The 17,074-nt window shown below is 35.1% G+C and overlaps 1 protein-coding gene across 5 annotated transcripts in view; it reads left to right on the plus strand.

The window, feature by feature from the left end:
* LOC143029836 (glutamate receptor ionotropic, NMDA 2B-like) overlaps nt 1–17,074 on the plus strand; it is a 597,917-nt gene that overhangs the window by 101,568 nt on the left and 479,275 nt on the right. Inside the window, exon 1 of one of the 5 annotated variants that reach the window (XM_076192925.1) lies at nt 16,299–16,414. The exons of the other annotated variants lie outside the window; for them this stretch is intronic. The gene's annotated coding sequence lies outside the window, so the exon portion shown is untranslated. Of the gene's footprint in view, nt 1–16,298; nt 16,415–17,074 lie in introns of those variants that run through there. 5 annotated transcript variants of the gene reach the window in all.

Raw genomic sequence — 17,074 nt, forward strand, 5'->3', positions numbered from 1 at the left:
TACCGAAAGGATTAAAAATGTCATAGAGGGACATCAAAAGCCATCCATGTATGTTGTTGCTAGATTGAATTTAATGAAAAAATATTGCACATTTTGGATATTTCTTTTGAGTCGTTGGAACTAATATGACTAAGAACGACCAAAGGTTAGAAGGAGTTTATATAACAATAGAGTTTGAATATAATCATAATACAAGAGAACGACCAATCCATGTTCAAAAAGCAAATGGGAAGGACGTGGAATGAACAAAAAGTTAAACAGAAAACCCCAAACAAATGTTCTAAACTTACTAACACGTTAAGGTAAGAGTGTAGTTTTTTTGGTTGAACACTGTATGGGAGATACATAAAAAAAAATCGAATCATTTTATTTTAACTCCTAGATATTTTGTTTAGATGAAAACTAAACCTAATGGCGCATAAAAAATAACTGGATGCTGTTCTGAAATACTTAATTACTTTCATGTTCACAAATAACAAGTTAGATAACCTGTCTTGTGTTAATGTTGTTTTCTTTTCGCTGGTGTGACTGAGTTGTGGAGGGCAGGCAATTACTCATAATGATGACAAAAGTATGAAACTTTATGAAACATAATCAAACGAATATTGAATTGAACTTGACTCTGTGGGATCCCAATTTTCAGATTTATATTAAATCCTATGCATTCGTTGTTATTCATTATCATGCGTTACATCTAGTTTGGCGAATTTGTTTCGAAATTACTGCACCTTTGAAGGAATGCATAAATAGAAAAATGCAAATGAAATCTTGCTTGAGAACCTTTGCGTTCATTACTATGCTTACTGAATCATTGTCCTTCTCTTGAATTGTTCTTTGTTAAATTTTTTTTTTTAAAACGAACCATTTTTGCAGATTGTTGCCAGCGCTTATGTGATAATAAGTTAGAAATTCACTGCACGGTCATCTTTAAAGAGGAAGCTCTACATAATGGCTTCAGTTCTCTTAAGGGATTGACTTTATATTTTTATTTTCTCGTGTTCTAGTTTGCTCTTTAGCTGTCTATCACTCATTCGGTGATGGTGTGAAGACTACGAATGTTCCTAAAAGATCTGACTTTGTGATCTTTAAGGCCGTTAGGTGAATACATACATGTTTGCGTATACAATATATATATATATATATATATATATATATATATAGTTTGTGTCAATTGACATTTGGAATTAAACTCTTCTGCTGGGATTCGAACCCTTGTCTGAGCGGCTTGCGTCTTTACAAGACAAGGACCGTACCACTACGCCATCCTGACCCTACCCTAAGTCGTTTCGTTTTGTAGGGTCAGGATGGCGTAGTAGTACGGTCCTTGTCTTGTAAAGACGCAAGCCGCTCAGACAAGGGTTCGAATCCCAGCAGAAGAGTTTAATTCCATATATGTATATATATATATATATATATATATATATATATATATATATATATATATATATATATATATATACACACACACACACACCGCTGAAATGTTACATGATTTTCGTATTCGGGTTATAAAATGGTCAGACACCTTAACAAAATCTGATGTTATATGCATTCTGAAGCACCAGTCATTAACGAAAGAGATAAATTTCGGGGAAAGTAAAAGACAGCAACCCATAACCACCGTTATTTAGATATATGTTTATTGAAACGGGGTGCGCGGAGAATCGGAGTGGTAGAATTCTCATATGCAATGCATTAGGCAGGTAGTAACGCTCATAACGGTCGCGGCGTGAGCTGATAGAGGTCGTCCATATGGCGTTGGAAAATACATCCAGAGAAAGAACGCGCATCTGATAAATTGAACTCTTTTGTTTTACTGGATGATCGTTTAGACTGGGAAGTGATTTACAATAACTTTGAGAACACAAAATTTATATTATTATTGTTATTCTTTTTTTAACCGCGTAACGAACATTGGTTCTCTATTCTTTGGCGATGAAATTTTTTCATCATCTGAATGAAATGATTTAATTTGAAAAATATCAAAACCAATTATAATCTAGGTATACACAAAGGCGATAGAACAAGTTAAGGAACAATAGTGTAGACTATCTTAACATTAACACATATTTATTCATAATATGAACAGACCATACCCAGATGATGAATAAAGGAAAAAAAAGAGGAGGAAATATATAAATTCAACGTAAAAATGGAAACAAACATCGTAATCTGGTTACAGGAGTAGTCTTTCGTCTCAAGAAAAAAATCTATGCTTATTCCAATTTCTTGTGACAATCTTCATACAAAGCTTTACCTCACTGATATTGCAATTCTCGTCGAAGTAAGTGTTTATAGTTACAAGGCAGTAAATGTACATTTGTATAAAATCCTCGGCGTAAACGATTAGAAAAAATGTCATTGATGTCATGCAACTAGTTTAACTCTACTTGGATAGTTTTACTGAATAGTTTTATAGAATATGATTGGACAATTTAGCAATCTATTACAAATTGTTTATACTATATGTTTACGTTTTGGAGTCTTTCTCATATAATTGATAAGGAATTTATTTCGCATAGTCATTTCTTAACATTTTGTACATTAATGGTGGGCCATGATATCTATAGCAGTGCAACAAGTGATCAGAGAAATTAAACAACTAAACAAATCGGTGATTACTAGGAGAAATGATTGCACAAAAAGGGAAATGGATTCAGATATATAACGATAGATGAATAGATGAATAAATGAATGAATGAATAGATAAATGAATGGATGGTGTTATTCTCATTTAAGGATCACCAGAACAGTTTTAAGATATGTGAATTTATCAGAGGAAGAAAAGTCCCAAAGTGGGTTCCAAAACGAATTAAAGTTAAACTAATGATCTAACCGGAACTTCAAAGCAAAGCAATTACAGCCATTGGTAAGAATCTTGATATTTGATCATGTAGGATCATGTAGCTAAGAAAGGTCTCAAAATGGGTTCCAAAATTAATAAAAGTAAAATTAATGATCTAACTGAAAGTTCAAAGCAGAGTAATTATAGTAAGAGTCTTGATATTTGATAATGTAGGATCATGTAGCTAAAACAGAAAACTGTTCCATGATTTGCTGGAAAATGTTTTACATATGATTACTACAGAAGTAGGAGATTACCAGAAAAACGAAAAACGAGGAGGCAAAGAGTTGAGCATATGTGAGGTGGGGGAGATGTTGAAGAAACTTCGAAAAAAAAAAACATCAAAAGAGGATTTGCAAAGACGCGAGAATAGTTAGGAGGGCTGGGTCGAGTAGTGTGAAATCGGTAAGGGGGAAGATGGGTAAATTATTTCTAGGATTTACTGAATGTAGAGGATAGTAGGTTGAGTTTGAATGTGGAAGTGGGAAATATCAAGAAAATCATTGTGATGGGAAAGAAAAAATATTGTCATATAAAAGGAGGAACGAAGAATAGTGAAAAAAATAAAAACTAGTAAGAAACCTGACTTAGATGGTTAGCACGTGGAGTATCTAGCGAAAAGAGTAGTTTTAGTGGACTGTCTAGTGAGATTATTGAATGTGTACCTGGGGTAGGGGAATATTCCAATAGGCTGGAAGAGTGCATGTACATAGTTCCACTATATCAAGGGAAACGAGACAAATATATGTGTGGTAGTTTTAGTTTAGTCTGTGAAGTGAGGCTGGTGAAGCGCATGGGAGGGTGTCAATTAAGAGGATTAGGAGGAGAACAGAGGCAGAAACTGGGGAAGCCTAGTTTAAAATTGAAAAGGAGGAGGGTGCATAGATCCATTTGTCGTCATAAGAAATAAATTCGAAAAGTTTTTGGAAAAGGGTAGGGATATCGGTTGGGTTTTTATAGATTTAGAGATGGCATATGACATGGTTGACAGAGAGGCAATATTAGGTGTGTATATGTTCTTTAAGGGCGGTCAAAAAATCGTGAGCTGTAGATTTTTTTTTTTTCTTTTTTTGTGAATGAAATGATCTGTACCAGAATTATGTCACCATGATTGTTCAATGTGTATATGGTAATATACACAATGGTGGCACGGTGGTATTCTTACCCCCCACCCCCTCCACCACCACCAAAGGTGCATAGGATACTAAGGATTAGTTAAGTATAGATTGAAGGAAGCAGCATAAGAAAGATCCACTTTGAGTTAAAAAAAAGAAAAAAAAAGAAAAAGAAAAAAAAAAACTGCATCATAGACGAATGATGTGTTACTCTGATCCTTAAAGGTGTCTCAAAGGACCCTAAACTATTGACAGAAATGTTATAAAATTCTTAACTAGTTCGTAAAATCTACATCGATTGCAGAAAGTTACGACAAGTTGGAAATGGAATGAAACGAGTTATCGTAAACGAAACGAGACCGTTTTCCAAAAAGAAAAATATTTATGAAGCTTACTTGAAACTGTGATAACATTTACAGAACTGTCTAGTGTAGGCCTTATGGTCTTTTGCAGTCTCCTTTATTCTTATGTTCTTATGTTTAGAGTGATTACTTCCTCTAACCCAAGTAAACGTGTGCACATAAACATTACGAGAAGAGAAATCATAATATTATGAAGTAAAGTTCACAAAATCATTACTTGGGCATACGTTTATTTATACTTTCTCTCTCTCTCTCTCTCTCTCTCTCTCTCTCTCTCTCTCTCTCTCTCTCTCTCTCTCTCTCTCTCTCTCTCTCTCTCTCTCTCTCTCTCTCTCTCTCTCTCTCTCTCTCCCTCTCTCCCCCCCCCCCCCTCTCTCTCTCTCTCTCTCTCTCTCTCTCTCTCTCTCTCTCTCTCTCTCTCTCTCTCTCTCTCTCTCTCTCTCTCTCTCTCTCTCTCTCTCTCTCTCTCTCTCTCTCTCTCTCACTCACTCACTCACTCACTCCATCTTTCTGTCTGGTTTTCTCTCTGTCTTTCGGTCCCTCTGTCATTCTGTCTGTCTATTTGCATTTGCCTTTCTTTCTGTCTTTGTATGTCTGTCAGTCTGTTTCTGTCTCTGTCTCTACCTGTCTCTTTCTCTATCTGTCTCTGTCTGTCTGTCTGTATCTGTCTTTCTGTCTTTGTTTTTGTTCTGTCTGTCTATCCGTCTTCCTCATCTTTTGTTTCTCTTTCTCTTTGGTTCAACCATGTCACACTGGAACTTCTAAACCAAAAGAATTACCAACCGTGACACTGAAAACGCGGGCGCGTCTCGACGGAAACTGTACGTACTCGTATTACTTTCAACATTAGAGTAATTTCACATTTACATAATTCCAAACATATTTGTGTAAAAAAAAAGATCTCTAGCCTTGTAGAAGCTAAGGAATGAATATGACCAGAGGGATCATATATGAAAAATAGATGTGAAATTATTTAAGTTTAAACACATGAGAATTATGTGCGCGTGTGTGTGCATGCGCATGTGCGTATATATATATATATATATATATATCTGTGTGTGTGTGTGTGTGTGTGTGTGTGTGTGTGTGTGTGTGTGTGTGTGTGTGTGTGTGTGTGTGTGTGTGTGTGTGTGTGTGTGTGTGTGTGTGTGTGCGCGCATATGTGTGCATGTACATGCGCATGTTTGCGTTCAATGGCAACCATTTTTCTTGAGAACTGAGCATATTTTTCTTAAACATTTTACTTTTCTATAATTTTCTAAGCACTCTCTAAGAATCCGTGGGATCGTAATTTGTATTTCATCTCTTGTATTTAGTTATCTTTCAGCCATTTTGTGTCTGAAGTTTGAATTTTATTTGGTATTTATGTGTTTACGAGTCAATTTTTCATGTATTAATTTGTTTTCTTACACATATATCTATTTGATATGTTCATACTCTATTTCTTCATTTATCAATTATATGTTAACCGAGTCTTTGATTAATCAGACAACTTTTTAATGTTTCAATAAATTTATCCGTTCATGTAGTACTTGATTATTTATCAATTATATTTCAAATAAGGATTTGATTAATTAGACAACTTATTAATGTACTGATAAATTTATCCATTCATGTAATACTTGATTATTTATCTATTTAACTTTTATTTAGCTAATCTATCTAATCTATCTTTTGATTCATTTACTTCTTTCTATATTTCTTCTTCGTTGTTTATCTATGCACTCAGTAACCCTGCTTTGCTGGATGCCATTTTTAAATTTATTTTTTCTTTCGTCGAATCATTCTACTCCGAAAAGGCCAAAAGCGAATTTCGGCGATGCGTGGCACCTCTCCCGTCGTTGGCACTGCCAGCTCCCACAAATAACTGAGATTTTTACCACAAAATCCCACAAGGAAATTTGAATTTTTCCACATTTTCCCAACAAAAAGGAATTATTATATACACAAATAAGTACCAGTTTCCACAAATGAGTGAGATTTTTACCACAAAATTCCCACAAGAAAATCTGAATTTACACATTTTCCCCACAAAAAGGAATTATTATATACACAAATAAGTACCAGCTCCCACAAATGACTGAGATTTTTACCACAAAATCCCACAAGGAAATCTGGATTTCCAGATTTTTTCTCCACAAAAAGAAGGAATTATTATATACACAAATAAATACCAGTTTCCACAAATGAGTGAGATTTTTACCACAAAATTCCCACAAGAAAATCTGAATTTTCACATTTTCCCCACAAAAAGGAATTATTATATACACAAATAAGTACCAGCTCCCACAAATGACTGAGATTTTTACCACAAAATCCCACAAGGAAATCTGGATTTCCAGATTTTTTCTCCACAAAAAGAAGGAATTATTATATACATAAATAAATACCAGTTTCCACAAATGAGTGAGATTTTTACCACAAAATTCCCACAAGAAAATCTGAATTTTCACATTTTCCCCACAAAAAGGAATTATTATATACACAAATAAGTACCAGTTTCCACAAATGAGTGAGATTTTTACCACAAAATTCCCACAAGAAAATCTGAATTTTTCCACATTTTCCCCACAAAAAGGAATTATTATATACACAAATAAGTACCAGTTTCCACAAATGAGTGAGATTTTTACCACAAAATTCCCACAAGAAAATCTGAATTTCCAAATTTTTCCCTCAAAAAGGAAATATTATATACATAAATAAGTACCAGTTTCCACAAATGAGTGAGATTTTAAACCACAAAATTCCCACAAGGAAATCTGGATTTCCACATTTTTTCTTCCGTCAAAAAGAAGGAATTATTATATACACAAATAAGTGCCAGTTTCCACAAATGAGTGTGATTTTTACCACAAAATTCCCACAAGGAAATCTGGATTTCCACATTTTTTCTTCACACAAAAAGAAGGAATTATATACACAAATAAGTGCCAATTCCCAAAAATGAGTGAGATTTTTACCACAAACTTCCCACAAGGAAATCTGGATTTCCACATTTTTTTCTTCTCACAAAAAGAAGAAATTATTATATACACAAATAAATGCCAGTTTCCACAAAGGAGGGAGAATTTTACCACAAAATTCCCACAAGAAAATCTGAATTTCCAAGTTTTCCCCACAAAAAGAAGGAACTACTATATACACAAATAAGTTCCAGTTCCCACAAATGAGTGATATTTTTACCACAAAATTCCCACAAGAAAATCTAAATTTCCACTTTTACCCCATAAAAAGGAATTATTATATTCACAAATAAGTACCAGTTTCCACAAATGAGTGAAATATTTACCACAAAATTCCCACAAGGAAATTTGGATTTCCACATTTTTTCTTCACACAAAAAGAAGGAATTATTTTATACACAAATAGGTGCCAGTTTCCACTACATGAGTGATTTTTACCACAAAATTTCCACAAGGAAATCTGGATTTCCACATTTTTTCTTCCCACAAACAGAAGGAATTATTATATACACAAAGAAGTGCCAATTCCCAAAAATGAGTGAGATTTTTACCACAAAATTCCCACAAGGAAATCTGGATTTCCTCATTTTTTCTTTCCACAAAGAGAAGGAATTGTTATACAAATAAGTACCAGTTTCCATAAATGAGTGAGATTTTTACTACAAAATTCCCACAAGGAAATCTGGATTTCCACGTTTTTTCTTTCCACAAAGAGAAGGAATTATATACACAAATAAGTGCCAATTCCCAAAAATGAGTGAGATTTTTACTACAAAATTCCCACAAGGAAATCTGGATTTCCACGTTTTTTCTTTCCACAAAGAGAAGGAATTATATACACAAATAAGTGCCAATTCCCAAAAATGAGTGAGATTTTTACCACAAAATTTCCACAAGGAAATCTGGATTTCCACATTTTTTCTTTCCACAAAAAGAAGGAATTATCATATACACAAATAGGTGCCAGTTTCCACAAGTGAGTGTGATTTGTACCATAAAATTCCCACAAGGAAATCTGGATTTTCACATTTTTTATTCCCACAAAAAGAAGGAATTATTATATACACAAATAAGTGCCAATTCCCAAAAATGAGTGAGATTTTTACCACAAAATTCCCACAAGGAAATCTGGATTTCCACATTTTTTCTTTCCACAAAGAGAAGGAATTGTTATATACACAAATAAGTGCCAATTCCCAAAAATGAGTGAGATTTTTACCACAAAATTCCCACAAGAAAATCTGGATTTCCACATTTTTTCTTTCCACAAAGAGAAGGAATTGTTATATACACAAATAAGTACCAGTTTCCACAAATGAGTGAGATTTTTACCACAAAATTCCACATTTTTCCCCACAAGAGGAAGGAATTATTATATACATAATGAAGTTCATTGCAACATATAATTTGCTCACAAAACATCCCGTGTGAGCAAATTCCTCCCACAAATTTGTGGAAAATTCCCACAAAATGAGCGAGATTTTCTTCCCCCATAAAATTCTAACAAGGAAATCTGGATTTCCACATTTTTCCCCAAAAGAAGAATGAATTATCATGTACACAAATAAGTTCACTGCAACATATAATTTACTCACAAAGCATTCCATGTGAGCAAATTCCTTCTACAAAATGAGAGACTTTTTTCCACAAAATTCCCACAAGAAAATCTGGATTTCCACATTTTATTCCCACAAAAAGAAGGAATTATTATATGCACAAATAAGTTCATTGCAACATATAACTTGCTCAAAAAACATCCCATGTGAGCAAATTTCTCTCACAAATTTGTGAAAAATTTCCATAAAATGGCATCGGTGTTTGATCCTTATGACCTCTCCTCAGCACCAAAAATATAGCTTGCTCATGATTATCTTAAGACTGGATATCTAATCATTCTACATTTTTGTGTGTGTAATTATAATCCTACTTGCTATTCGAATAATAGCCATAGGGAAACATCATAACAAATTAAAAAAATGAACTGATCCTGTTGTGAGAAAGTCCACCTTAGATAATTCTGTTTGTATTAATCCACGAAAACATAAAGGTTTATTTATCTGATATGAATAAAATCGTTTAGCATTAGCCAGAATATACTATTTAAAGGGGACCCAGTGGGTTTCAGGGTTGATAACCTGATGTTTGGACTAAATAATAATGTTGACTTTCACATAGTAACACACAAATCCATATTTATACGCCCATTTTGGCATACATCAGTGACCATTAAGCCTTTTGTTGTCAAACGAAGAATACAGAAATTAATAGAATAGGTTAGTGATATCCAGATTGAAAGGAGTAATACCATCGGGAACGGAAGAAATTGATCGAAATAGATTGAAAACCCGACCATGGAGATGAAAAGAATAAGCTTTAGGCAAAATGAAAATGAAATTGTCATCTTATTCAATCGCGTGTGGCAGAATTAAAAACACGCTAAATATCGATTGCATCGCGTTGCATTAGGGTTACAAAATAAACTATAGCAATATCTGCGAATGTCATACTATTTTCCATTCAATGCTAGTAATATCCATACCTAATTCGTTACTGATCAGTTTCTGTGTTTGTTTTCTTTGTACAACACTATGTACGTGCTTTGTCCTATCATGACATTCATACGAGCACATATAGGATGTCAGCGGAATAAAGACGAGCCAATGTTGAGACAAATCTCGCTACGCCCGTATGGATAACCTAATGGTGCTTGTTGGGTTATTGTGGCTGCTGAATGTATACAGATAGAATATGCAACGACATTACACGCACGAATAATTTGAAAAGACAACACTCGAAAACTCTCGTATGAACCATGTACTAATATCATGCATTGCATAAGAATGTGAGTATATAGTACAAGTCTGGTCAGTGAACAATGGAAAGATTTTACGACTGTACAGTTGAACATAGATGTGACGCCATTGTATTTGTAACATATAGGTTACCAAATATTTATTACACCTGATAAATCCCATAAAGATTTGTAAACTATTCTGTGAACGGAAATGACGGTTCTCAGAATCTGGCACGCGTACCCGTAGGGTACACTGGGGGATATATTTTAGAATTTTTTTGTTACTCTTATTTTTCTCCTTATTATATTAATTCTCACTGAAGATAGGTTGTCAGGAGGTTAAAGATTACTTAATAATTTGCCAGGTATTTATAAAAGATAAAGACTGTCATTAAGGGCAATTTTATTTCAGTCATGACATAAATTGTTTGAAGATCATGAATCATATGTATGCAACCAAAATTTTATGGCCACGAACTTTCTGTTGCGTTGGATGTCATAAAGCTTCTTGGAAAATAATTCTTCATTCCGAAGAATGTTGAGACATCGTGACAGGTTTGAGGAAGGTGGAAGAATAAGACACGGGTCTAGGGCCGAGTTTATTCCACTGAAGAAGCTCAAAGCGAAACCGGTCAGGAATAAACTCGGTCCTAGTGACGATAATTTGGTCAAACGTCGTGAACTCCCTCCTATCAGGAGGCTAGGACATTGCCCCTTACAGAGGACTTTGTAGCATAGGATCTAATTAACCATTCCATTGGTCCAACTCGCTAGTGGCAAATGAAATAGTGTCACCTCGACCTCCGCCGCAAATGGCGACGCTCCAACTCATTCGGCCAGCGAGAATCTATAAAAGTAATGCGAAGAATATTCAACCACATTTGTTTTTCAATAAATCTATTTGTGGTAATAATGTCTACGTATCATATATCGATAGGATTTGTCCTTTATACAGCTATAATGATTGTTCAAAAAAAAATTACAATCTATTTTGAAAAAAATATTTCATTGTTTAAAAGAAATATAAGAAATACCCTGAAAGAAACTGGAAGAACGAATTACCAAGAAACCAGTTAACTAACTCTCAATGAGGAAACATAAAAGGTTGTTTACTATGTTGCATGGTAGTATATACACGATGTACAATCTTTCTAACTTCTTACAAACTTGACAAGTCTGATATTTCTGTCTCTATTTTCATGCTCATTGTGTATTAAAAACAAAGATCTGAGTGGCTTTGCTAATCATCTTGAAGAGCTTCAATTTTCTAAAAGTATTCGTATAACTTGGTTTTAATTATTCTAATACTTCATTAGATTAACTTATTCTGATTAATTTACAAGCTCAGAAAGTTTCAGAAGACATAACAAACAGTTACTTTTCTTAATTTAGCGAAATGCAGTCACGCCATGTTTTTTTTTTTTTCGGTACCGACATCAAATTAAATTCTCCTCTGAAACCAGTTAATTCCATTTTCTCGTCTCGTTTTCAAGATAATCGTATCTTGGCAGACTGTAATATCTTACCAATTTCTACAATGATCATTTGTCATGGTACAATTGTGTTTGTAATGGAGATTGTTTATGTAATGGAGATTGTTTTCTTGTGGTTTGGTTGACTAAATTGGGTTATGTGTTTCTATTTTATTTTTTATGACTCTTGTACATATGTCGAGTATCAACGCACTGTTTACGAACACAGCTTTTAGTTAGGCAAACCTCACTCATCATGTGAAAGGTCGAAAATATTACTTGGAAAAAATGTAGTGGCACATTTTTAAAAATAATCACAAAGAACCCACAGTCGGAATAAAAGGAAACTTAGAAGAAAGTATAACTTCTATATTTCGGCTAATAGCTATAGCCCTCTTCAGTAAAGTACTTTTCTGAAGAGGGCTATAGCTATTAGCAGAAATATAGAAGTTATACTTTCTTCTAAGTTTCCTTTTATTCCGGCTGTGGGTTCTTCGTGGTCAAAAATATGTTGAGGACACAGTTTGACTTGGCGCTTCCTACATGCAATATTTGTCATACATATAAGTGTTATATTAGTGGATGGAAGCAGTACAGGACCGAAAGGCATGGGGGGGATTACTGTTGGCGGACCAGAATCTACACGAGGTTCAAGATCCAGCGGAGTGAGTGACTTGATTGAGTGATATAAGTGTTATATTTGTGATGGTATGGCTGGAAAGCGACTACAGCATTTGGAGTGACCTGATCTATAACACTTTGCCGTACTAGCCCTTGCTCGGAACACTGTTTTTCCAAAAATACAGATTTTTGATAGACTAGATATCATTTCAAAATTTCCAAAGAGCTTCAACTTCAACTCATCTTTCCGGGTAGCATATACTGCAAAAGCCGAGCTCAAAGGAGGAATAGACGACCATACAGCCAGCTACAAAAAAAAAAAAAAAAAATCATGTACCCAGTGCTCAAAGACACACAAGGTTAAAGTGATTATTCATAAAATTGTACTGAGATCCACCCTTGTTCTGAATCCTGGACAGCGACAACTTAATCTAGGAGTAAAATACACGTTGCAGAAGTGAGGTCTCTACGTATTATGAAATGGGTAACGGAAAAATATAAAACTAAGAAATGTAAATATCAGCAATGAGTTGGACGTCTTTAGTGTCTTGAACGCGTTCATTTGCGATGAGGAAAAGAGCCTCTGGGTCGACCAAGAAGGAGGTGGACTGAGGACATCATCGAGACATTAGTGAACAGAACATTCTTTCTGCAGATCGTTGTGTAAGGGACAAGCATTCCAAAACAAAACCTGCTTGAAGAAGCTGATATAAACTTACAGACTGAACCTACCAGGTAGATGGCGGAGAAGGCGAGGGAAAAATACCCGATTCTGTTTGAAGTATATGTTCTCGTCTGTCCCTGATGCCTAAATCTGAGACCGTTTGATTAATTCAGACCCAACCACGAACAAGGCAGGCTGTGCTACTAACTGCAAGACTTTGAATAGTGGATTGAAACTTGCTAGACAAAAGTGATGATATATTTTAGCACCATTAAACTTTTTTTTATTTAGAACAATGTTTCTAATATGTGAAAGAGATTGAAAAATGCTTAACTGCATTTAAAAGCATTCATTGTAATGATGAAATGAAATCAAAAAGATATTTGTACAAAAACAATTTATATAACTGACGAGTGGGGCAAAAGAAAGCCTGGTTTTGACAGATTAAACAAAGAGAGACAGTTTGTATTTTACACTGTTTAATCGAGGTGAATGAAATTGTATTGTGTTTTGTTGATGATATCGAACACTTCCGTCCTTGGGGACTTTGTCGACATGAGCGACGGAGTTATGGGTGCACTAAATTAGAAATTTAAAGAGAGCAGAAGAAAGGAGAGACAATGAAAGTTAGAAATTATTGGTATTCTTCTTTGATTGTCACAGGAGTCCATAATGTATTCAGTTAATAAAACTTATGCAATCATTACACGTACAGGGTCGGAATGTGTGCGATAATTCTATAAATCAAGATTGTTGGTAACAGCGCAGCTTATCATAGGCATTAGATTAGTTTCTATTGATGTTCAGTAGAGCATCATGAGTGGAAATTGTCTCCTGGAATTCCCAATGCCTCTGAAGTTAGCGCACGCACGCACGCACGCATGTACGTAGCCACACAGACACCCACACACACCCACACAGACACCCACACCCACACCCACACCTACACCCACACTCACACACACATAGACACACACGTACACATGCATAAAAACGTACATACACACACACACTTACACACACACACACACACACACACACACACACACACACACACGCATACACCCCCCCCACATATATATATATATATATATATATATATATATATATAGTGTGTGTGTGTGTGTGTGTGTGTGTGTGTGTGTGTGTGTGTGTGTGTATATCTCACACATACATCCACCATCCTTAACTCCTCCTGGGTGTCGGGTCATCCCTGTATCCCGCCTACTGCCCTGGGTCAGAAGCAATGCAGCAAGACACAACACATCCACAGCAAGGCTGCTTCCCTTAATCGTCTGTTCAATGTGTACATGGATGGTGTGGTGCGAGGGGTAAATGCAAGGGTAATGGGCAGGGGGTTGGAAATGGTGAAAGAAAATGGATAAAAGTGGGAGGTGAGCCAGTTATTGTTTGCTGACGACAACGCTTGTGGTGGGGTTAGAGTGGGGATTCAGTAGTTAGTGAGGGAGTTTGAGAAGGTATGCGATAGGAGAAAGTTGGAGGTAAATGTCGGTAAAAGTAAGATAAAGAGATGTACAAAGGGAGAGGTTTGGAACAATTTGGAAGCAAGTGGATAGCTTTAGGTACTTAAGGTCTTACGTGACAGGAAAGGGAGGAGTGGAGGTGGAGGTAAATTGTAGATTGAGAGAAGTAAGTTCTTTAGGAGATTAAAAAGTGTCATGAGAAATGGGCATTTGGAAATGAGTACAAAGAGGAGATTATATGAAAGGGTGATTGTACCAACAGTACTATATGAGGCAGAGACATGGACTTTAAGAGAGGCAGAGAGGTAAAATTTTAATGTGTTTGAGATTAAATGTCTGAGATGTACAGCTGTGGTTACAATGTTGGATATATATATGTATATATATATATATATATATATATATATATATATATATATATATACATATATACATATATATATAGATATATATATATATATATATATACACATACACATATATATATATACATACATATATATATATAAATATAATATAATATATATATATATATATATATATATGCGTGTGTGTGTGTGTGTGTGTGTGTATGCGTGTGTGTGTGTGTGTGTATATGTGTGTGTGTGTGATGTATGCGTGTTTGTGTGTGTGTAATATATTTCATATTTCACAAAGTTATAGTACCTTCTCTTTGGCAGAAATGCTATTTCAGTTGTATACCCTAAAAGCCATCTATTTACATTTGTAGCTTAAAATTTGGGCATGGTTTTGAAAATAGTTTTCCATTCTATAAACTAGTAATAGTTCGGGCAAGATGTGTTGTAGAGAAAAATGGATGTTTTCTCCATATGTACATTTTACTTTTTTGTGCTGTTGATAGTTGTAGAGGTCTTTAACGGCACCCTTACATTACTGCTATCATTGAAATTGTACTTACCCACTGCTATGTTGCAAAACGTAGCATAATGAAAACTTTAGACTGTTACTGTGACGGTTGCTGCCTTCTATTAACGTCTTCGACACTGCTGTCAATATTTTCATATTAGATGGGTTAATTTTTTTTTCCATTGGTATTTCTAACTATGGCTGCCAATAAATCATCGCAAATTTAAAGTCTCCTTTTGTAGTGCAGTGCACTTTCCCAGCGTGACTTTTTAGACAGTTTCTTTTAATATGTCTTTAGAGGCAGATGTTCTGTAGTTTAAGATTCATATCAATCTAAAGAAACTCAAAAATGCCGTGACAAATAGGAGCAGAAGTTGTTGTTAGCAACAAATGTCTTATTCTTTCTAAGGCTGGTTTGTACTTTCGCATAAAGAGTTAATTTTCTTTTTTTTTCGTAATTATTTCCTTTGGCTACTTCGCTTGAGTAGAAACGACTTCGGTAACGATATTTTATTTTTTCGAATTTCCAAATGTCAAATTACTCCTACGTCATAAAATGAGAAGCTGAATGACGAACTATGATAAGTTAAATCTATAGGAATGTTAGATACATTGTTAAGATGTTCCTGCGGAAGTCTAGAATATTGTAACCGAAGTCGTTTCTACTAACCTAAATAGCAAAAGCAAATAGCATACAAGCAAGAAACGCCTAGTGTGTCGTCACATTTAGTCTTATAACTAGAAATACATCAAATGCAGGACCCTCATGACAGCTCACATAGTTTGTGCGTGACCGTTCCGAGCGCGCTCCGAATGTTCTTCGATTTTTTGGTCCAACAAAAACAAAGAAAAAGAAAAGTAAGGCAACAAATTTCAACCTGCATGGCGCTCACGTCATAGTGCTCGTGCGCGCGGTTTGCGCGAAACCCAATCAGAAATCTTCATTACATTCAGCACTTTCCACTAAACACCGGCACTTGACGCCGGGTCGTGATTCTCTTACGATGCTATTTCGGGGATAGTTTATGCGTGATAGTAATGTTCCGAGCGCGCTTCTAATGCTCTCCGATTTTTTGGTCCAAAGAAGAATGAAGAAGGAAAAGAAGAAGAAAAATAAGAGACCAAATTTCAACCCGCATATCACCTTGCACGAAACCCAAAAAACCCAATCAGAAATCTTCAATGCGTGAGGGAATAGTTCATTCTCGTAACTACATTTGCCAAGTAAGTGATATATGATTAATATGAAAACTTTATGTGGGTTTTAAGGTTGTCTGCATGAAATATAGAATTATCATACTTTTAACGCAAATGTATATTACAAGCTTTATTGAATATCAAAGATGCCAATCAACTTAAATGGTGTACAAACGCAGACACACCCTCAAAGAAACTTGGTTAAATGAAAAGGCAAAACGAGTTAGTGGGACGTTTACCTAGTATTATATATATGAGCAGAGTAAACCTGTGGAAACTCATGACTCCGTGAAATAAAGAAAAAAATGAATAAACTTAACCGCGTCTATATCTCGTGCATTGTGTTCTAATTAGTGAAAGATAATTGTATTTAGCCGCTGGGAGAAAGAGATGAACTGGGGCCTAATCAGTCGAGACTATTTCGTCCTCAGTTGAAATGGTTTGGACTTAGCCTGTTAGCCATATCAGTAGCAATAAATGTTACTTCGGTTTCACTAATTCGAAACATGAAGCTCCACAGCCGTTTTGAGCGTAACCTCGGGTAATTTCATATCAGGGGATATGCTGAACTATCGCTTGTGTGATTATTATAGTTTCGGTGGTGTTGTAAGTGAATCATTTTTAAACCCTCTGTGTAGAACTATCACAAGAACCTATACACGACGTTGATCATTAATCATCATTCAT

Source organism: Oratosquilla oratoria, chromosome 11, assembly GCF_046742065.1.
Source record: "Oratosquilla oratoria isolate Oo_2021 chromosome 11, ASM4674206v1, whole genome shotgun sequence".
Classification (NCBI taxonomy): domain Eukaryota; kingdom Metazoa; phylum Arthropoda; class Malacostraca; order Stomatopoda; family Squillidae; genus Oratosquilla; species Oratosquilla oratoria.